At 24.6% G+C, this 24,498-nt stretch overlaps 1 long non-coding RNA gene across 1 annotated transcript; it reads right to left on the reverse strand.

The window, feature by feature from the left end:
- Nucleotides 1-23,132: 23,132 nt before the first annotated feature.
- LOC129618522 (uncharacterized) lies at nt 23,133-24,212 on the reverse strand. Its single transcript, XR_008697809.1, has 3 exons — nt 24,011-24,212; nt 23,349-23,445; nt 23,133-23,284 (listed from the first exon to the last, which is right to left on the reverse strand). It is a non-coding gene; the product is annotated as an uncharacterized LOC129618522 (long non-coding RNA).
- Between the last annotated feature and the right edge of the window lie 286 nt (nt 24,213-24,498).

Here is a 24,498-nt window from a genome sequence, read left to right on the forward strand (position 1 = left end):
ATGAACAGTCGGATATATAGGACAATATATACTTATATCTATATAACTGTTACAAACACATTTACAAATTTATAATATCTTTCGAACTATAATTGTTCGTATATAATTACCTAAGGTGTATAGTAAAAAGATGAAAATAATATAGAAATCACATGCAATTAAATTAAAATTTTAATTGGAAACTGATTGATAATAATGGAAAGTTATAAAATACTTACATACGCGCACATATGCGGTTGTATAACAGTTTTAGTGCGCCCCATATAATATTATTATATGATTTTTTTTTTCATTTTTCAAGAATTTTTTGTAATTATTGTTGAAGGTTTCTACCGTAAAAAAAAGCCAAATTTTTAAATATCATTCTTTATGAATTTACTTGGCTTTGTATTCTGATTATAAACCAGAAACGGCTTCCTTATATTTTACTTTGTATATACCTGTACATTTAGATTTCAAATATTCCGAAGATTTTAGGAATGCTGTATGGCAACATGCCTTTTATAATTTATTATACCCGTACGAACGTATGTTCGAAGGGTATACTAAATTTGCCTTACCGTTTGTAACGCTAAGAAATAACGGTCTTAGATATAGACTCAAGTGTATGTTTTTGATCAGCGTCAAATTCTGAGTTGATTTAGCTTTGTTTGTCCGTCCGTCCGTCCCAACGATAACTCAAAAACTAATTGAGCTAAGTTCACCAAATTTTCACATATGATTTATTGTAGTAAGTGCCAGAACCCTATTTAAATTGGACATGATCGGGGCACCGCTTCGGGTAGCTGCCATACAACTTAAAAATTTATTTTGCTATATCTCAGAAACTATAAAAGTTATGGTATTGAAATTTCACACAAACGAATATATTAGTAGGGCCAATGTGCCTCATAAAAGTCGTTGAAATTACTTGGTTCCTTCTGGTACCTGCCATACAACTTAAATAGTAGTTTGGCACACACAGTATTTTGAAAAACACAGTACTGAAATTTTGCATACATTAATATGGTAATACGGCAACTTAAAGTCATCGTCTGTCGCATAGTCAGTTATGGCATCTTTATTTGCACATAGGATAACAAATTCGTACGGGTATTACAGAGTTGACAAGGTCAACTCTATTTTTTTTCTCGTTTTTCACTAAAAAGTATGTGCATACTTTTATAAAACTTCCACTCAAACTATAAAACCATGATTTCATTTCTTTAAATATTTGCCAAGTTAGAAAAGTAGAACTCTAGCTGTTTTGTAAATAAAATTTTGTTTTTCTAACTGTAAACTAGAATGCCTGGAAAATAAATTGAAATTTAAAGGAAATTTTTTTTATTTTTTTCTTTTCTTTGAAAAAAGTTCATTCTTTTATAATTAATTCTTTAAAGCTATGGGTTTCTATGTTTTTATGTTTTCTTGAAACAAACTTACCTTGTTAAAGATTTTTTTTTGCATAGAACTATTTGAAAATATTGTTTATTTTTTTTTTTCGATTGTTTGTGACCTTCTTCAGTTCAAATGCAAAAAAAAACTATTTTAAATCAAAAAAGTTTTGATTTTATTTAAAGTAAATTTTTATATAAATGTAGGTATGTAAATAAATTTTAGAATTTTATTTAAATATAATTTCTTTAAAAGTAGATAGAGCCACCAATAGCTCATGAAAATTAATTACAATATAAATTTCGATTTTGTATTATGACTGATATTAAAAACGTGTATGTCTTACATAGCAGTACAGATGGCAAATGTTATATTAATATTGTTGATTTAATACAAAATACTATAATATCCAAAATTTTAAAATTTAAAGACTTAGCTACCTCATCCAAAATACATACATATAAAATTTATTATCCGGTGTGGATATAAAAAAAAAAATTCATAAAACAATTTTTCAACATGATTTGAAATTAAATTTTATATTTAGATATAGACGTCATCAACATTATATTTATGTAATAGAGTGTGTATATTACAATACCATAAATTATATAATATAAGCCTTTGTATAGAACATATACTTTGCTTCAAGTTTTTATAGAATTTCATTAAAACTTTGTCAACATACACAAAAGGGAAAAGAATTTACTACTTATAGACAAGTTTTTGTTTTTTTGTTTTTTTTTTCCTTGCTTAAGGATTTAGCTGTTGTACAAGTTTTTAAAATTTTTCTTATAAAAATTTTACATTTCCTGTTTTCTAAGAATTGATTGGAAAATGAAATAACAACTAGTAAGCATAAGGATAACATTGAATGAATTGTGATAAAAGTTTGTGGTTGGTATTTTTTTTTGTCCTTTTTAAGTTTTTTTTTTGTTTTTCTTTTTTTTAATAAATTTTTTTTTCTTCTGGTTATGTAAATTTAAAGTTTTTTTTTGTTTTGCTTTCTTTACTTAAAATAAAAGAAATTAATTTATTTAATAAGAAGCTTTAAGAAAAAATTTAACTTTCAAGTGCACAATTTTTAAAAACAAATTATTATCCTTTTATATAAAAGATATCCAGAAACTTTGTACAGAAAAATAAAGGAATTATTTTCCAATAAAAATGTTGATTTTATACATTAGAATATAAATGCGTTTTTAATGAAACTCAATTTAAAAAATCATAAAAAATGAATTTATGGTATATTTTTTTTAAGGTATTTATTTATGAAATTTAAGGTATATCAGTTTTAAGGAAATTTTGAAGGAAAATATAATGTAAGTTTACTGCACAATTTTTAACTCTTTGCTTTATGTAAAATATTTAAGATTTTTTTTTAAAATATACCCAATATTTAAATAAAAATTAATGAAAACAAGCTAGAAATTTTAATTTTGTTGTTTGGTGGTGCCTGTTCTAGATTGTAGTTTGAGAAGTAGGAGACAGACGTGCATAATAAGATTGGTTTTGAATTGAATTTTGAGCAAAATTATTATACTCCTCATGGAATTTGTGAGCAATTCGTCCGAAAGTTAAAAGATGTACATAAGATTATTTCATATTAAAAAGTTTTCATGAAACTTAAAATTTGAATAAAGAATTAGGGCGGTCAATATATTGATGTGTGTGTAATTTTATTTTGGTAATACCACCAGCCCTCGAATTCAATTAGCCAGACAATAAAATTTTAAATAATGCAAGCACTAAAATTTGATTTTTAATTATTATACAATGATTGTTTTAAGAGTACGTATTTTAACAGTTTTATTCCTTAACCCTATTTTTTTCTGCTGTATTTTAATAGTATCTTTGTGTTACATCACAACAAATGTTCATGCATTCTATTTAAAATATAACTTAATTTAAGAGCATACTTTCAAGCTAAAATTCTTTATTCAGTGAATTCCTTTTCATGTATGGTTGTTAATTGGAAGTCACTTAAATTTTCATAATTATTTTCACTTTGGTACAACTATATGTACATACTAATCACAAAATATTAAATAAATTTGGTTATAAATATTTTATTTGAATTTAAAATAAAAAAAATTGGTCCATTAATATCAGACTTCCAAATAAATTACAAAACTTATTTCTCTCTCATTTTAGAAGAAAAAGTAATAACAACTAAAAAAAAATTCTGGCTAATCATCGGTTTTACCGATCAAATTTTGAATAAAATCAAAAAGCTTATTTTGTTATTATCTTCATTTTGTAAAAATTTTAATTGGAACATATGGAAGAACCCAATGGCATACAAATGAAAGAAAGTTTTGGCAGTTTTTTGCTATGTCGACAATAAGGTATTTTTTTTTTCCAAAGGGTGACCGAGGTCCTCGTAGCCCTTCTCACTTTGACCTATAGGATCTTTTGTGATTCGCGAACCAGTTCCTAGGCCCCTCCCGCATCTGAAAATTGTATCGGAAGCACCTTAACTTTAGCCGGGCCACAGTCTCGCACTTGCGTAGTAGATGCTCCAACGTCTCGTCCTCTTCCAGGCACAGAGTGAACATGTAGCTCACTCTCCATCTTGCTAATCCTTCACAGATGAACATTCTTTTGCCGGTTTCAGATTCGTTGCAGTTTGAAATTTATTCGCATTTTCAGCAACCTGTAAGGCTTGACACCGTTATTAACCAATATTATTTGGGTTATTACTAAGATATTATAAAATTAATTGTTTACCATAAGCTTTCGATAAAAATTTCAGTGGGTAGAAAAATGCTCTACAGTACTTCCTGAAACCTAAGAACTAGTGCTTATTAAACTAATACAAGCTGATAATCAAACAATTCATACGCTTAAAAAAATTTCAAGCCAATATTAAATTTTTACATATCTGATGAAAGAATATTTGAACTTGTCCAATCGCTGCATTATATTTAGGAGTTATTAAAATTTGTAACCTCTATTTAAACAAACATTAGTGAGAAATCAATATGCACTGAAAGTATGTGTAAAGCTAATACTTTTAACATCTATAATGACATAACACAAAACAACAAACCAATTTCACTGCATATGAAAGTGCCATAATGAATGTTTAATATTATAATTTCAATGAAAAAAAAGTTTCGGCAGTTTATTTAATTTACGCTTATAGTTTTTTTTTTCCTTCTTTTCTGATAAGTTCAGGACACTGCTTAAAAGTAGTTCCCTTTTATATATTTTTTTTTTTTAGTTTTTTGTAATGACTTGTATTTGAAACTCCTGTGGTTGATGGAATTACAAAAATTTTTATCGTAAAGTTTTATTGCTATGGCATATTTATATCAAAAGTTAAATTACTTATAGAATAAGTGAATATTTTAGAAAGGTCGTATATTTTATTATGGCTTGAATGCAAAAGGTAAAGTTCTTTTGAAATGAAGAAGAAAAATGCCACTTTAGAATAAATAGTTTTGTAAAAAGTTTTTATTTTTTTATATTTTATGTGTAATTTTTTCACTGCATAAATGTATTTGTGGCATACAAGTATAGTGATGTACACATATAGAGATATAAATCTATTATTTATATAGAAAATTGTTTTTTAAAAATAAATTTAATAAAGTTTTTCATTTTATCTCGCATATTTGTACTAAATTTAAAATATTTTAATATAAATAATATTTTGTTTATATTTTATTGGACAATTTAAATGCACCATAGACCAGAATGGAACAAGTCTTGTTGTGTAAAATTGCGCTTGCAATCAGCATTATTATAAAGGCTCACATATCTTATATAAAGTTGAATATGCGATTATAAATTGGCTTTGTCTTGCGGCGAAATATTTTTTTTTGGATTATTTACTATATTGTACTTATTTAAGCTCATATTTAATCGACGAGAATATTGTAACATAAACTGCCCTGACCAATTGTTTCCTATTATATTAAAATTATATAATATTAATATTCGAAAAATACACCAAACCAAAAAGGTACATATTAAAAGCACCTAGAATTCTAAAAGTAAAACTTATTTCAATTTAAAATAATGACAAAAACTGTTGATGAAAATACCATAGTGATTTTTTACTTATGACCTCAATTTATAGAAGATATTTGTGATAGTTGGAACAAAATACTTTAAAATTGTTTTTAAAAATTCAAAAAGTGATTGAAGATTTTTTTTTTCTTTTTATAATAACAATATGAAAAATAGTCTAAAAATGTTGACAATCTAAGGACATCACAATAAATTTATGAAAATTTTACAAGTAAGTTAAAAATTCCATTTAGGGCATTCACAAATATTGTAAAAAAATAATTTTCATAATAAATAATTTCGCTATGATGAAAAAAGCAATCAATTAAATTAAGTAAATTATACAATGATACTCAAAAAATTTAATTTAAATAATAAAAGCATTTAACAAAAAATAAAACAAAAAACTTATTGAATGACGTAAAATAAAATTAAGAAGAAGTACACACAACTATAGTAACTACAATATAGCAGAATATTATATTAAGAAATATGTATGTTATGTATACTTATGTATATTCGCAAAAATTGTAAAAAAACCAAGAAGCAGAAGTAATACATGGTACAAAATTTTTGTAATTTTGTAAAATTGTGCCAATTTCACAGGGTAACGAGCAATATTGAATCAAATAAAGAGAAAAAACTTAACTTTGTTTCACTCCTATTTTATTTTACTATTTTAAAATCTAGCTATGTACGTACATAGGAATCTTTGTCTAAGGTAAAGGTTGAATATTGTATGCACACGTTACCATAAACATACAACATTTTGTCACCTTTGACTTTTGATAGGGAACTTGTGTATTGTACAAGATAAAGGTTAACTTCATTTGTTTTGTTTATTTAGTTTTGTTATGTACTAATGTTTGTATTACATACCTACAATTTTTTTTTAAAAAAATTCTGTAAAAATTGTAAAATAAATTAAGACTTGGTTTTTCCATTTATAATGCTTACACGAATTAAGACAAAACAAAAATTTAAGAGTAAAAAAGTTTTGATTCATGTTCAAGATTGACAATACTGCAGAACTTTAAAACTATGTTGGTTATTTGAAGAAAATTATTAGTTTTTTTTTTCGGTTTTTAACACTGTTTGCTTAAGCTCAGTCATTCTTTAATAGAATTTTTTAATTTCAACCATATTTTCGGATTAATAATAAAATGAGGAATTTCGTTTCTTACAAAAATTTATGGTACTAATTTTATTATTTCAATCCTTTTGGGAACACAAGTATAAGAAACAGAAATACGTTTAGTTGTTCTTCTATATCTTATGGTAGTTAGGAAAATTTTTATATTCATTCCTTTATTTTATTTTATTTCTTTCTTATGGTAGCAACAATTGATGAAATTCAAGTTTTTCTCATTTCAACAATTGGAGCAAAAAAGTAAACTTTTCCCATAAATTATAATGAAAATGGGACAACAACAGTGGGATATCCTTGAACAAACAAAGAAAATAATAAAGAAAAAAATCAAAATAATAAAATCAAAAATAAAATGAAAAAAAGAGAAACGTTTAAAAATAAATACTGTGATTGTTGTATAGGAAAATGAAAAGAAGGAAATTATTTAAGATGAGATAAGTATTGTTCCCATCTTTTTATATCTTTTATTATAATTATTTTGTACATAGTATCATTTCTTTTATTTTTAAGGAAAATCACCAGAAAATAAACAATAAGTATAGTATAAGTACAGTTTTTATGAAGTTTTTTTTGAAAAAATTGAAATTGTATTTGAGAATATTAAGTAATATTAGAAGTTGAACTGTTCAATATTCAGGTACGAACTAGTTAGAATATTAGTAAGAAAAACGATTGAATCTCCAATAAAATTGCATTAAATAATTCTATTTAAATATTATGAACACAGTAATATTTGTTGAAAAATTAACAAGAATAGAATAATTCCGTCCAAGAGTTCATAATTTGCATTGAAAATAAAACCGACATTATCTTTTAAATTTTATAGTAAAACACGGCGTGTCTCTACTGCATCATATGTCCTTGTACTCTATAATCACTATGGAAAAAGTAGAACTTCATAATACCAACTTCATAATACACTAACCATGTAATATTATCATTCAAATGAATATTATGTACTTTAGACTCTATATTTTAGCTTCACAATTGAAGTCGCATGGTCTATTTTATAATATCCTTCAAATTATTTAAAGAAAGCATTATATACCTATAAATAATTTACAGATATACAAATATGATGATAAAGACGTCATTGTTTTTAGACTAAAAATACTTTTAAGATGAATAAAAATTTCATTTTAATTTCATAATTTCAGCTGAAACTTAAACTTTATATTTTTTTTTTATTATTTTAGCTTTCGTCATTATGTTGTTATTTAGCTTTTATAATTTTATTAGGCATTTTTATTTAAATTTTTTTTTTTTTTTTGTTTATTGTTCTGGAACTAATTTTTAAGAGAATGCTTTAGGCATATTTTTCGGTTTGATGTTATTTCCATTGTAGGTGAATTAAGAAACAAAGACAGTTTATTTAGTTTTCAATTTATTTCTTAAGTATTAATATCAATGTTACATTTATAATTAAAATAACACAATGTTATAATTAAATTTTTATTTATAAAAATAATAAAGTCAGACCAATGTAGTTTGTTTCTCTGGAAACAACTGAATAGCAAGACTTTGAAAAAGAAAACAATGGTCTATTTAAATTGTTTTATTGATATACTAAAATTATATTGAGATTGCATACTTTTAGGGAAAATATATTAAATTGCATACTTTTAGGGAAACGAAAATTTAAAACTATTACAAAAAATGTAGAATCAGACGCTCGAGCAGACTTACAAATAAACGGACAGGCAGACTTAGTTAAACAGACAAACATTTTTGTTTTCGAATTTTGCTCTTTGAAATTTTAATATTAATTATTACCAATTACGGAAAAATATGGGAAACAGTCATATCCAACCATCATATTGAATGAGCTTCCATTAAATAAATTTTTTAGTTAGTATTATAGTTAAAATAGTAGTTATTACTAAGTACTCCTGAAAACTTGGTAACAGAAAAAAAATATTATTCATTATTAGAAACTTTTTAATAGTTTTTATTCTTTAAACATCATTGATTCTTCCACAGCATCTAAAATAATTTTCAGGCTCAGTGTGTGATTTTATCTTATAGTATTTTATAGTTTATAGTTAATTAAATTTAATATCCTTTATTACATAAGCACTTATAATGAAATAATAATTTTTAGTTTATAAATTTTTTAAGATTTTAAAATATTTGATAATTCACGTGTATGTATGTGTTCAGAGTGTCATTTATATCATATATGCAAATATATATGATATAAATGACACTCATATCATAAGTGTCATATATATACAAATACGTTGTTTTTATGTGATCGCAATTAAAATTTCTTCAAGTTCAAGCTTGAAGTTTCTTATGTTATACAAATTTCACCTTCTCCGAAAACAAAGTCAAAAACTATAAACTCTTATAATGGGTTGTAAAAATTATGAAAATCTTTAAAATATTTTCTTATATGTAGTATATATAATGTAGTATATATAAAAAGCTTGAAGACATTTTGGATTATGTACATTAACTTTACTGTATATACAAAAATAAAGCAGGATATTTACTTTTTCTGCTCCTTTACACTTTAACACATTTTCTCCTTACTTAGAATATTTTATCATATGTACATATTACTATGTACATACAACAAGTTTAAATAATATTAAAGGACTGTGGAAAAATTATATATATATAATTTTTCATTTATGAGCATAATGTGCTCATAAACGAACTTAAACAAAAATTTAAGCACTCATATGCCGCATTTAGTATTAAAAGGTGCTGCCCTTTAAAATTTATAATATCATATAAGAACCCATAATTTATAATTTAAATTACCTGAATTAAAAGTATTTTCTTTCGATTTTTTTACTCGGTTCAAACCTATGATTTATGTAGATAAGATGTTCAATGAAATCTTACCCGGATTTCATAATATTGCAAATCTGAATCTCTTTGAAAAATTTTTAAAATTTGAAATTTGAAAACTTTTATTTTTGTATCACCTTGTACAATCAAAAAAACATTTTCTGTTACTCTCTTATTGTTGACAAACTAAATTGCTTATGCTGTAATTCAGAAATTCTTAAGTGCTCATGTATAAGTTTTTTTCTAATAAAACACATCTATAAACTGCGTTTGTACGTATATGTTCACATATAAAAATTACATACAGGAAGTATTATAATACAAAATGTATGTATGTAGGTATTTAGGTTTAAAAATAATATTATGATGTGTGACTTGTAATGTATTTGTTGTTATCAGCAAGTAAATATTTATTTGCCCAAAGGAGTCAACTAAATTTTAAAAACTATATAACGGTATTTTATGATTTAATGGTTTAATAATACAAAGAATGTAAATTATCAAAGTAGGCAGATTAGTGGAGAAAATGAATAAAAATTAAATGTTAATTTAATTAAAGAATCTTAATGATTTTCACTTAATTGTTAAAAGGATATTTGTAACACTTAAATTGGAACTATCATAAAGGTAAATATAAATAATAAAATCAAGCAAAATGATTTTTAATATTCGTGAAACATTTTATACGTATGTAATTCAAAGGAAGAAATTACTTCAGAAAAGTAATTACATTTTGGAAAGAATTGGTTTTATTTCCATTCTTCTTAATTTTCTACTTGCAATGACGAAATGTTATGTTATATTATATATGGGGTGAATTCAATCAACACCTCGACCATACAGATCTTTTGTGAATCCCCGCGCCAGATCATTAGAACTCAAAATTCAGACTCTCGATAAATTTTAACAGGTCCGTCATGCACAACGATTCATGAGAATCCAAGTTCAAGGCCCAAAGAAATCTGTCTTCAAGCCAAGCCATCACACTCAAATAGGACATGAGTGCAGTCTTCCGTGACCCGGTCGCAGAATCTACATAAGTGAATATTTGATGTGCCAATTTCGTGTAAATATGAATTAAAGGGCTCATGCCCAGTGACAAACCACGATAGAACCCTCAGTGAGCGGCTCCACCACACAATGTTAGGAATGCCCGCGATCCGTCGACGAAAGAAGTCTTTGCACCGCGACAGCCCCACACGGGAGGCAATGACGAAATAAAATTGCATGAAAATTTTACCAAAAGATGAATCTCAAAAAGTGTTCCGACTGTTCATCCTTATATTTCAGAAATTTCAGTCGTTTTTCAAAATAATCATTCTGATGCCATACAGAACTTCTGATTCAAAATTAACATCAATAACAAAATAATAATAAATATGTCCATAAATTTCGTTTGATCCATGCAAAACGGTAATATCTCAAAAATTACCATTTTCTAATCAAAATAAAAAATTCTAATTAGACCTCCATGAATTTCAAGGTAATATTAGCTACTTAAGAGTATTTTTGGAAAGTGTTCTGATTTACTTATAATATAGGAATGCAGTTTTAGACAGATGTATGTAAAGAAAAATATATTTTAATAATTGGTATATCTAGATCAAAATAGTTAGAGTTATATTTCCAATTCTAATGACTAGCCTGTAGCCAGTCTTGATTTCTAAAAATTACATATTTTAAATGTGTGTTCGCTACTACAATATATATAAGCTCCCTTATTTGCTTCTTATAATATTGCGTTACACAACAGTCACAGTGAATACTTGAGTGAGAAGTTCTAGAGTAGGAGACGTAAGAAGAATATGAAATTTAATTAAAATGAAAAGCATTTTTAAAATTTAAATTACATTGAAATGTTTTTTATTTATTTATTTTTTGTTTTTTAGTATTTTTCTCTTTATTTTTTTTTGAGAAGAAAATTAAGACATTGGTATTTGTGGGAAACCATGCAGATTTTTTTTGTTGCTCTTTTTTCTCTTTTCAAATAAAATTTAAATTTTCTTTGAACCAAGATTGGTGAGAAAAGTTTTTGTTGACAGGCAAATATTGTTTTTATTTTTATTATTTTTATTTAATTTTGACGAAAATTACAAGATACTTTTTGAAATTTAAAAAGGAAAAATATGTAAATTTTAATCTTTATAACATAATTGAAAAAAATTAACCATAACTCTTATTTCCGAGATAAATGCAAATATTTTCATTTAAGTGAGTACTAAGAAATTTTTTCTCTCCCTCTCTTTTTGAAATTTTTGACATTAGAATAAACAAAGAAAGAGTATTTTTGTATTATTGATTTTGATTTTTTTTTTCTCCATTTTAAGTCCTTAATTAATTGAGATAAAAATGATTCCACGAAAATTTTACTTATATTGCTATTTACAAATAAATATAAAATTTTGAATTTTAGAAAAATTAAAGTTTTATGGCATCAGAAATTATTGTTCCGCATTTTTAACACAATTTTGTACTTTATTTAATCAGATTGAAATATTTTAACAAATTGTGTTAGTTATCTGAATATTAAGTGGGCGGTTTTGAAATGAGAATTTAGAAACCAGAGTTGGGCACAAGAAGCATGTTTTTAGCAGAGAATTCAAGAGATTTATTTTTGAGTTCAGTTTTCTGGTTATCATCGAAAATTTAAGCAAAACTGATAAAATTTTGCAGTGATTTTACAAGTTATATAATTGATTTTTTATCTCCAATTGACTATTAATCCTAGTTTCCCAATTTGATTATAAATTCGTAGTGTTTATTCAAAATAAACTTCAATAGCATCTACAGTATTGTAATTTGTAATAATTCTATAAAGAATTGTTTACAAAATCCTTTAATAATTACAGCTAATTTTAAAGGTTAATACATCTGACCCTTATCTTAAAAACTTTATGAACAAAATCCTATGTTCTTACTAATAAAAAAATAATTTAACCTATATTAAATCTAAAATGATTTTTATGAAATTAGTACTTAACATTATGGTACCGAAGAACAATCCTACCCTGTTCCTCTTAGAATTTACTCAATTTAACCTCCTCCGCTGGTTCCCAAAAGTATATTTACTTAACAATTTGCATTTCTTTTATTGTTCTTTTCTATTATTGTTCTTTTTTATAATTTTTTTATAAATTTGAAACAAAAGTTTATGGACTTACAAAATGTTTAAATCATAATTAAATTCTTTTTCATAAAAGAAATCAATAAAATTTCAAAGCATTTCTTCCTTAATTTTTACCATACAACGGAAACATTTCCAAACTCTTAATGAATTCTTTCAACAATTGAATTTATAAAATATTAAAATGTGATAGGTTTACTGCTTTTCAAAACTGTTTTAGTAGGGCACAGTACTTGTCGGACTGTAAAATTGAATACTGGACTATCATAAAAATCCACAACGATTTTCAAACTCAGGAAATTGTTTTGTACTTCAAATTAAGTATGTCATTAAAAATTTAGTCCAATTGCTAGCAATTTTTATAATATTATAATCAATTTTTGATCAAATGATTTATAATTTGTTTTGATCAAATCAAGTGGTCTACTGCAATTTTTTTAATTATATCCCATGTTCCAACTCATCGCACTAATGCAATTGAATTTAAATTTTAAACTATCACAATTCACTCTCAATTCTATCTCAATAGAATTGAGATCTCAGTTCAAACAGATCATCCTTATTTTATATAAATTTAAAATGAGAATTGAAAATGTAAACGAAATTTCATTTTTGAATTCCAAGAACAAACTAAAAAATATTTGCAATTGTTTACTACAAGATTAATTTCTTCCACTTATTCCAAAAGAAAGAATCTTAATAACATCAATTTTATATTCAGAATGCCTTAAAATATTGAATTTCTTTGGAACGTCTCAACTTTTGTGTATTGTTAAATTGTAGGCGTATTTATTTATTGTAGTATATTTTTTTTTCTATATAACATTTTATTACTATTTTCATTTTCTCTGTTATTTTCTATATTAATTAATCGATTCGATTGCTTATAAATTGCTTTTTTTTTTATACCGGAAATTACTTTAATGAACACTTAAGTATCAATTAAATTTAAGTTACTATGTAATAGAGAATAAAGCGATATGAATAAAATTATAACCAGAGAAAGAGAAAATATTATGGACAAGAATAAAAAAATTTTTCAATATAAATGTAGAAAAAATTAAAATACATACATACAAAATATAAAAATTCGGAAAATGTTAAACACCAACAATAATTAAAGAAATAATTTTGTTTTTTTGTTCTCTTGAAAATTTTTGTGTCTCCGTCAATAACAATAGGTGTACATATAGAATTGTCTTTACAGGATCGTATACAATTTTTTAGAATAATTTTAAATGCTTAGTAAGAATGAAAATTTTGTGAGGGCTTGAAATATTTTTAAATTTAAAACTTAATAAGAAGTAAATTTTAATACAGTATAGACTCTAAGAATATTTTAAAATGATCACAAAATTAATAAGTCACTCAGGCACAAATAACGTAAACAGGGGCGTACTTTGTACAAACCTGCAAGAAATTAGACTGTAGAATAATTAAATTTAATTTTCCTTAAAATTCTGATTAAAACTGTCCGGACCCACTCAAAGGAAAATTTTTTAATTTTATTCCATACAGACACTTACATAATATATTAGTAAAAATTAATATTAATTAGTTAATAATTACCTAATTAAATACACAAACAGTGTACCAATTTTCTTGCCAATAAAATAGAAAAGTAAAATTAAATTTAAATCATTTAATAAATTTTCAAAATTGCCTCATTTTGGTATTCACGGAAAATTTTAATTAATAAATTTCATTCTTGAACGTCAAATCACTCTGTAATGAAGTAATATAAAAATCTTAAAAATTAATATAGCGCAATGCTTTGTGAATCATTTTCCATTAGAAGCTCAACACTCTTTTATAAAAAAAACTAAAATCAAATAAATATGAATATAATTATATAGATATAAGAAGAATATTATGCATGTATCTTTATACAAGGATATAAAAAAAAAATAGGAAAAAAAAATTAAGATGAAAAATTAAAAGAAAATTATTTTCTATGGAAACATTTTGTTTTTATTGCAAAAACCATTAGTTTTATATACAAAATATTCATTTATATTAATAATACTCATAAACATACAAATATACACATTTATATAAGAACATTTTTAATTCTTATACAGATATTTTGAAGGAGATAATAATAGAGGAAAATAAGAACACCATTTTAACAGAAATATAATAGTGAAAAAAAAGATAGAAAAGAAGAAAAAAAAAAACTTTTCTTTTGTCCTTGAAAAAATAAAAACAAAGCCTTATTTTTTTTTTTTTGCTTTTACAGCAATTGTTTTACAAAATATCTATAGTTTATTTACAGAAAGAAAGTAGTTGAAAAAAAAAATAACTAAACTGTTATATTTCAATGAATTTCTTAATTATTATAATTAAAATAATAAACTCGCTATACCATCACATAATTTAAGTTTTAAAGACATAGCCAATGACGATCAATAATTGATTCCTGGCAACTCTCAATAATAGTGCTGTGTAAAATTGCTTCCATTATACATTATTCGCTACCATTATAAATGATTGAATTAATATTAAAATAATTTATTCTATCGGACAACTGAATGAATTTCTGTAGGTAATATAAAAATTATCAAATGAAATTAAGATTAAAATTCTTCTGATTGAAGTTCTAATTGTAGCGTCCTTTATTTTTAGTAATTAAAATTTTTAGTGTAGTCTGGTGTAGGGCAAATAAAACAATGTTCTTTAACTTTTCATCAACGTTTCGATTTAATTTTAAATCTTCATCAGGGCTAAAATAATAATTTTATATGACAATAATATTTTTACAATATGTTATACATTTCTTATATGTATATACTTACATTAAGTTATTGAACAAATTTTAATTTGATTCTAACATAATTAAGTAACTCAATAGCTTTAATCAATGAATTTACTAAAATTATTAAAATCGTCACTTATTTTTTTTTAATAAATAACATATAAATAAATAAATAAATAAAATAAATTAACACAAATTGTAAATGGGACAAAACTAAACTCTTACAAAACTTAAACTATATTAAAAATAAAAATATCACGAATCAGCTGTTTGTTGTTTTGATCTATTGTTAGACTCTATTGGGGTTACCGCTTGTTTTAATTTTTTGAAATTTCATAATCAAAGATTTATAAAATGAATTTAAGTTATTTGTGTCTGTTTTGTAATTTATGTTGTTTTTGTTTAATTCTATGTGTATCATTTCACTTATATTCCTTTTATACCAATTTTTCTCCCTGTCTACTATTTGTGTTTCCTTGAAATTAAAAGTATGATTATGGTTTAAATGATGTTGTGCTAGTGTTAAATTTTAATTCTTCTGATTCTTAAAATATTTTTAAATTTTTTTTAAAAACTTAAAAAATATTTTTTTTTTGATTTGCATTATTAACTGCTTCTAAGACATCATATTGTTACTAGAATTATGCAACAAATTTGTGAATTTTTTTAGAAATATTCTGATAATTTCTATAGAAAAAAAAAGTTTTAAGTGTATTATTAAGTTTTAAGTGTATTATTACTATATTAAGACTGTATCACAATTATTTGTTTCGCAATGCTGCAATTTAATTATAATTATTAATGATATTGAAAAGTGTAATACACGAACAATTTTAAGGTCGAAGTTGAAAATTTCTTATATTTGATAAACAAACTAGAAATGAAGTGTTATTGAATTAATTAAGTATGTAGAAACTTGTGTAATTTCTAGTGCTATACATACATTTATTTCCATTAAATTTTGTTAATTTTTATTTAACAAAATTAGATTTTCATATAGACAACTATGTCAGTGTTATTTTTGATAAAATAAAAAATTTAAATCGAGTACGAATTTTACTTTTATGATTTTCTTTTTTGACATTTTTATTAAAATTTCAGCACTTTTTCTCGTTTAATAATTTTTTTCCCTTGCAATATTAAAAATTTCTGAATATACCTTATACTTAATATAGTAAAAAAGACCTCTGTTTTTAATATTATTATTTCTTCAAAATAAAATCTCTGAAAAAAAAAATAACAACAACAACAACAGCAGAATTTTCTTTTTAATACGTTCGTAAATTTTATGAGACATTAAAGAAAAACTGCCCATTGTTAACCACAACATCCACTTAAAGTGTTAAAAAAATGATAATAAAAGTCACCAAAATGAGAATTAATATTTATATAGAAAGCAAAAAGGAAAAACAAAAAAAAAATCAAAAAAAAAAATATCCTTCTTTCACTCTAATAACAATTTTCTCATCAAAAATCAAGAGAAAATTGAAAAAAAAAAGCTGAAGTAAAATGAAATCGCTAGGATTTTTTTTTTGCTTCAAGTGCAAAAAAACCATACCGACGACGACAACCATTTTTATTTAAATTTAAAGCAAATGAAAAACGTCAAACGAGAAAAAAAAAAATGATTGCTTTTGTCCTTTTAGATGAGGTTCTTTCTTTGTCAAACTATTATTATTATTAATATTACGTTATTTTTGTCTATTCTTAGAAACTATGACCATTCTCTTCTTGTTTTTAAATTTCGCATAAACTTGACTAAATGCGAAAAAAAGATAAAATATTTTTTTTTTGTGTTTTTTATTTTTGTTTTATTTTGATGATCATTTATATCATTTTTAGCACATTTCCAAACAAATTTTGAAAAAAAGTGCCTATTAGTTTCACTCTGTCCGTCCGTCCGTCCGTGGACATGTTTATAAAACTTCTACATTCTTGAAGATAGAAAGCTGAAATTTAGTACGTACATAGATCTTTCCTAGAAACTTGCTTCTGTAGAACAAAATTTTTACCTATCTCCCCCCCTCTAGAAGTTATACCCCCCCAAAACCCTAAAAATGGCCTTTTTTAACTATTTGTTGCAATGAAACCATAAGCATTTTTAAAATTTTCCAAACGCAGAAAGGCAGCGGCTTGCTTCCCTTAGCGCGGTATACTATAATTAAACTTTAGAAAAACAAAATGGCCATTCAAATTTACCGTTATCTAAAGTCCTTTCTTTCCAAATTTTTGATGTCGTTTTTCTTCTAGACCTCAGCCTGTAGAAGCTTGAAATTAAGCAGGTTTTAGACATTAACAAATAGTTCATTTCGTTGGAAGAACATTTTTTTCCATCTCTAGCCCCTCTCAAGTTATCGCCCCTTGAAATTTGTAAAATTTGAATTTTTGACACCTTATATTTCCGAAACCGCAAGTTTGTTCAAATTTTTATAAACGCAAAAAGCTAACGGTAAATTCTATGAAATTAAAAAATATAATTATTTTTCTTAAATCACACAATTAACCCTTAAAATCTTAAAATATTTTTAATAGTGTGGTAGATATACATAGACTGTGTTTAAAAGTAGTATTTTCATGAATTGCTGAAAGGAAAAATGCTATAATACAAACAATTGGTTTGACCCAACTTTATTTTTAATTTTCATACTCTTCTGAACTTAAAAACGAACAAGAAAACACTTTTAGTTTATTGGAAGAACGTGCACGTACTTTTGAACGTTATATACTCTTTTGTATATTCTAGCCATACTAATCTTTGATGTAAATATGTATATGTATGTAGTCTATAATCTATAGGAAAAAATTTAATTATATTTAAAATCGTGAATTACGTAGCTTTACAGAAAAAGCGAAATATTTCATATATACTAAGTGAACACGTTTGTTTTTATTTGGTTGTTTGTCTGGTCATTGTACTTTTGCTATGTAATCATATAGATTATTAGAAAAGTGTAACTGAATTACTTAACAACGTTGTATAGGTGTTTCCAAAAAAAAAATATTTATTTTTCCTTTTTTTAAAAGAACTTCATTTTCTTCAATTATTTTAATTATATAAAGGAAACAAAGTAATTTGGAAACCATTCTTTGTTTTCTTTACAGTTTGTAAAAAATATTTTCGAATTCTTATATTCAACAAGGTTGAGTTTACTGCAACACCATTTTATTACGAAACTACAAAATAGCTAATTAATTAAGTTACTTATTTAAAGTAAAACTCAGAATTAAAGGACAGTTTTCTGTGTATATTACGGATGTGCATGTGTATGAGATGTATGTATATACTTATGTATGATATAACATGGATACAAGTAAAATAATTCTAATTTTTCAGAATTTTTGTTCCAATTAATCACCTACTCACATTCTCATAGTTTTGATTATTCGATCAGGGTTGCACGTACGTAATACTTAATACATTTTGCTAAGGGTTAAATTTCGTTACCTTGTTTTAAAGAACGAACTTGCTATCTTTGCTTATTAAACATAGAACTTTTTTGCATATGGCCGAAATCAAGAAAGCAAATAAATAATCAATTAATATATATTATAATTTGATTTTTAATTTAGAATTAAATTGAAATTAGAATAAGTATAGAGTTGACTCTGTCAACTCTGTGATACCCGTACGAATGAATATACCTTGGGGAGTACCAATAATATACTTGTTCTCGCGAAATTTCTATGTTATAATTTTAATTACTTCTGACTTTACAAGTTACTTGGAATCATCTTTTTGAAGTTGCATGACAGCTATCATAAGCGCTCATGATATTTCAACAGCTTTCACCAAAAATAGTGATCATGTTACCATATTCTAAGCATGACTGGTAGTTTCTAAGATATGACCAAATAACAATTTATTGAAGCTTTATAGGAGCTATCACAAGGAGTTAAGAAATTTCAAATAGACGAAGAAATGAATAGAAGTGGTAAAACCAAATCAGAATTCAATGCTGATCATATACTTGGATCTATATCTTGACCATTATTTCTTAGTGTTCCGGTAAATGCAAACGGTAAGGAAAATCTATAATACTGATTTCTGGAAAGAAAAAATAACTTCCTTAACTTCAACAGTTGACAATACTAACTTTTTTATGTAGCACATCAAATATTTCAGTATTTCTCTAATGAAATTCGTGCTTTGTTTATGATTAAATTTTATGGGTTTGTCGTAAATTTAAGAAAACAAGCAAAAATAATTTTTAAATTTCATTCATAAGAAATTTTTTAAATAAATTTAAAATAAAAGTTACAACTTTCACAATGTTACTTCATCTCTAGTTGCTTATGAATTCATTAAATTGGCATGAACTTTTAAATTTATTTAGATTTTTAATGCCAAATTTCTAATTGTAAAATTTTTATTAATTATACAAAGTTTCTTTTAACTTATTGTTGAAATTTCGATAAGAAAGAAAAAAAATATTTGAAATAAATCTTTGAAACATGAAAAAAGAGTCAAAATTTGGGTCAAGTCAAACAATTTACAAAGCAATTGTCAAATTTGAAATGCTTTTAATATGTGAATTGAAATTATTTTTGTATTGAAAATCTCATAAGCCGGTATAGAGTTCCTTTATGGGGAGTGAAAACAAAGGAGAATTCATGTTCTTTAAAATTAATCAAAGTCAAAGTATATTGTACTAATTCTATATACTTTGTAAATAGGCACACAATTTATTGTCAAAGTTAAGATCTTATAAAACTATTTTTTACATTTATGATTAATATTACACCTTTTCTACAAAATTACAAGGCAATCTTTTATTTTATCCAAAGAAACATTTTCTTTATTATATTTTGTTTTTTCAAGATAGTTAATTAATTACATTTCTCAAATAACTGGCTGGAATTGTGCCAAAGGCACTCATTGGAAAAATATTTATGTCATGCATTATGATTTCGAAAACTTGTTGAAATAACTGAGAACTACATATTGGGATTTAGAATGTAAATAATTGTGTTTAATTAATAAGGTCTTTTAGAATTTTCGAACACCTTATTGGTATTTTTACGGAAAATGTTGGGTATATACAGTGTGAAAAGTTGTAATTTGAACTGCTTAAACCGTTCTTCATTCACAAATTTATTTTCATTTATAAATAGTATAGTGCTACTCTAGCGTTTAACGTATCCACATTTTAACAACGAAAATTTAAAGGCGGTAAAAATTATTTTGCTAGACGAGGAACTTCGTTAGAATTACTTTTGAATTATTTTGTGAATCTTCAGTGGCACACTTATATCTTATGTGTATACGAAAATAAACGAAAATTAGGTACACCTTAAAGAAAAACAGGACAAATTTTATAAAACCGAATCGAACGGTAAAGTTTTTTTAGGAACATCTGATGCAATTGCATAAAAACTCTGATAAATTTATGACCTTAAGAAAATTTTCATATGAAATCTCTTTTATTCTTATTCTCTGTGAAGAAAAATTTCACATTTTTTTTTCGTTTGGTAATTACATTTTCTAGAATAAGAGTGGTGTTGTTTTCATACTTAATTTAATAAAAAAGAAAAATAATTTAGACTTAGAGATTGTATCTATTGAATTTGTTTTTAAACTGGAATCATATCTGAAAATAGATCCTTATAAAAAACGATTTAATTAACAGTTTCCCGAGTTGAATTCGAGAAATTTTGACCTTCAATTTTAAATTCATAAGTATATCTGATCGTGTAATAAAATGATTCTTCAAAATTTATATATTTTACCTCTTATTTCAACAGAACAAGCTGACTGAAACTGAATCTTTACTACAGCTGTTACACATTTTTGAAGGCATTTTACTTATTAAATTCTGCAATAATTCATGAGCAGCATTCGAAATTTTCTCAAATATAGTCACAGAACACCATATAATGTATATTTTCGGTTATGTGTTGGCCACATCACATCACAATTTTTTTTTACATACATATATTTATTATGACATTTTTTTATTTAAAAGTTTTTGTTTAAAAAATTTTTTTGAGTTCATATCATTTTTTGTCTGCTTTTATGCTCAAAATGTTTTTGAAAAGTGCTAGATCTTTATGCTATTCAAGAAAATATTATTGTCAAAAATTCAGTTATCAAGTCACAGCGAATAAATAATGTACGAATTGATGTTAAAACCAGGAAAGTTTTTATGCGAATAGAGATGAAACCACAGTCTGTATATGTTTATTATCATAAAACTATCATTAGTGTGAGGATGAACCAAAATAAATGATGTATTTTATTTTCATATTATGTAAAACACGGAAAAAAATTTTTGGGAAATTTCGTTAATTTTTTAGCAAAATCCCTGATTTTTTTGATTGATTTTGGGATTGTGCGGTTTTTCAGTAAAGCATGTAAAAAAACTTAATAAAATTACATTATACTTGTTTATTTTCAAAGTTTGAATTATAAACGAGTAATCTTAATTTTTTAATAGAAACTATTTAAAATTTTGACTTTTATCCTACATATATTTATAAATTTCATCAATTTCGATTTATGAATAACGATAATTATTTTTACAAGTATTTCAAAAGATTTTCGCACGAAAAGTAATTTTTTTTAACTGTCAATCTTGAAAAATTTCACAATTAATTTAATTTATTTTAACCCAACCAGTCAATTTTTTTAACTGATTTTGTTATATGAAAATAACCGTTTTCATAAAATTTTTTACAAATTCCATTAAGTTTTTTCTTAAAAAAACCAAATTAAAAAAATCAAAACCTGTAAATTTTTGTGGAAATCTAATAAAAAAATATGACATTTTTTGTGAATTTTTTTTACAAATATTGTAAAAAAAAAAGGTTCACAGTGTCGTTTAATTTACGATAGGTATTTGTTGTGTACTTTAGTCCACAATTCATTTATTGTAGTTTAGGAAGCACTGAAAAAAATTATTAATATAAAAATACGCTACAAAGTTTCGTATTTGTAATTCATTTTATTATAACTTATATATACTAAATTGCATTTTATATATTAACTATTTGTAACTATTTATATACTTAACAAGATTTTTAATACGTATACTTTACGGTTCTGTTTATATAAAAATTTCTATAAAAATTTCTATAAATAAACTATAAAATATAAGTTTTCATCTTCCATTTTATGGATCGAAAAAATTTGAAATATATTATTTATGTCAACTAAAATAAAATTTTCAGAATATTTTACCATAAAAGCCTGTCTATAATAGTCTTAAAATTCTGTACAAAAGCTTTTAACATTAAATTTTTTATAATTATCCACAGAGAAAATTATTATGTCACAAATTTTTCCAAATATTTTATATGAATTTTCGCTATTATATCCTATTTCTTTAATGGATCCTATTTTGAATCTTACGCTGTTAAATTGTACCCAAGAATATAACGCTACTTGACTTAAATTAAATTTATTAGCAATTAAAGTATCTAAAGGTAAGATTCGGTCATATTGATAAGAAATAACTTCTAATCTTGAATTTTTAATGTTACTGTCACTTAATTAATAAACCTTTCAATTCGCAATGCCTTTAAGCACTTTGTGCTTCGCCTCGTGCCTCATTCCATAACTGAATTAGTGGTCCGAATTTGTTTGGCGAATTCACATTTTGTAATACATGCCTGGATGCACTATCTTGAATTATTGAAAAATCTGTATTCTCGCTTCTTCAAAATGTTCAAAAATATGCCTTTGAAATGAGTTAAAATAAAGAAACTTTCTTTGAATTTTACATCTATGATAAATATAGGCTTTTGTGCTCTTATGAAAAAGTGGCCGATATACATAGCTCTTAAAATTTAATTGATATTTCATGCATATAAAACATTCCATATTACTTTTAAGCACAAAATATTTTCATAAATCCAAATCCGTTATTAAAGAATTTAAAGTTGTAAATTTCTTATCAAATTGCGTCTGTATTTCATAAAAAAAAGTTGAATGAATTGCCAGATTGGAAAACATTGTTGTGAGAACTTTGCATGAAGAGCTAAAAACCACTTGAAACATACATCTATATTGCTCTTATATTGTCCAGTTTATAGATATCAATAATAACATAAGCATTCTTCATTGACGCTAAAAAAAACAATAACAAATTTACATTTAACATTTTAAAACCGCTTAACTAAATTTTTCTTACCAAATGTTTCTCCAATGGAAACGATGATGCAAAGTTTATTTTTTTCAGCGCAAAGTTTTATTTTGGAATCAATTTTTTCTGTAAGAACCCTAGAATCCTATGAAAACATTAATAGTTAATAGAATTTAAAGAGTTTATTGTAATATTTTTGTAAAACATTTTATTTAGGTTGAAAAGAATTAGAAACAAACCCGCATTTGATTTTTAATAAACTTATAATTTACAAAAACAAAATTATCAAAATAAAACTAAAACAAAAACACACAAGAATAATATTGTCAAAATATAAAATGTCAAAGTGTATGTACATAACTATATTTATATGCTTACATGTAAATGCAAATGTTGAGGTTATACATTGCAAACATTTTTTAATATTTTTTCTTATTGTTTATTTTTCCTAATAATAAAAAATTTTGAAATAAAAAAATTATAAAGAATTTTTGCATTGTCTGTTCTATAACATCAATATTCCTTCTCATGTTTATATACACACACACGTAGCATTTTATTATTAATATTTTTGTAATAGTATTTAAATTAAGTTCTTTTGTTTTTGTAAATTGTAAGTTCTTTAAATATCAAATAAATAAATCGGTATTTTTTTCAACTAATATATGTATAATATGTATGTGCATGTAATAAACAAAAATGTGGATTACTTTTATTGGTAGCATAAATGAATCCAAAACTTCTAAATTTGATAATTTCTGGCGTGAGTATTGAAGTACAGTATGTATATTTCTGTATGTACATTTTGTATGCACATGTGTATTTGAAATAAAATGTAATATATATTTCTAATAAATACATTAACATTTTTTACAAATCATCTTCATGTGGAATTTGCAGTTTTAATGTGTCGGTATTTATAACCTTAAAAAAAATTAAATTTACTTATAGCATTTAAAAATTTCTTTTTGTAAACCAAAAACTTTGTCTGGGACCCGCTTTTGTAATGATGCTCTCTTGTGTTTGGTATTCCAAGTTTTCAAAACTGTTTTGATCAAATTCCTCTTCTGTATTCACATTCAATTTGAAAAAAAAAAAAAAATTGCGATTTATTCAATAAACACGCACTTTTTTAAAAAATTACCGACAAATTTTTCTAAATACTGAGACATATTAATCTCATCTAACACATTTTTTA

Source organism: Condylostylus longicornis, unplaced genomic scaffold (assembly GCF_029603195.1).
Source record: "Condylostylus longicornis isolate FDR11 unplaced genomic scaffold, ASM2960319v2 ptg000008l, whole genome shotgun sequence".
Taxonomy (NCBI): Eukaryota; Metazoa; Arthropoda; class Insecta; order Diptera; family Dolichopodidae; genus Condylostylus; species Condylostylus longicornis.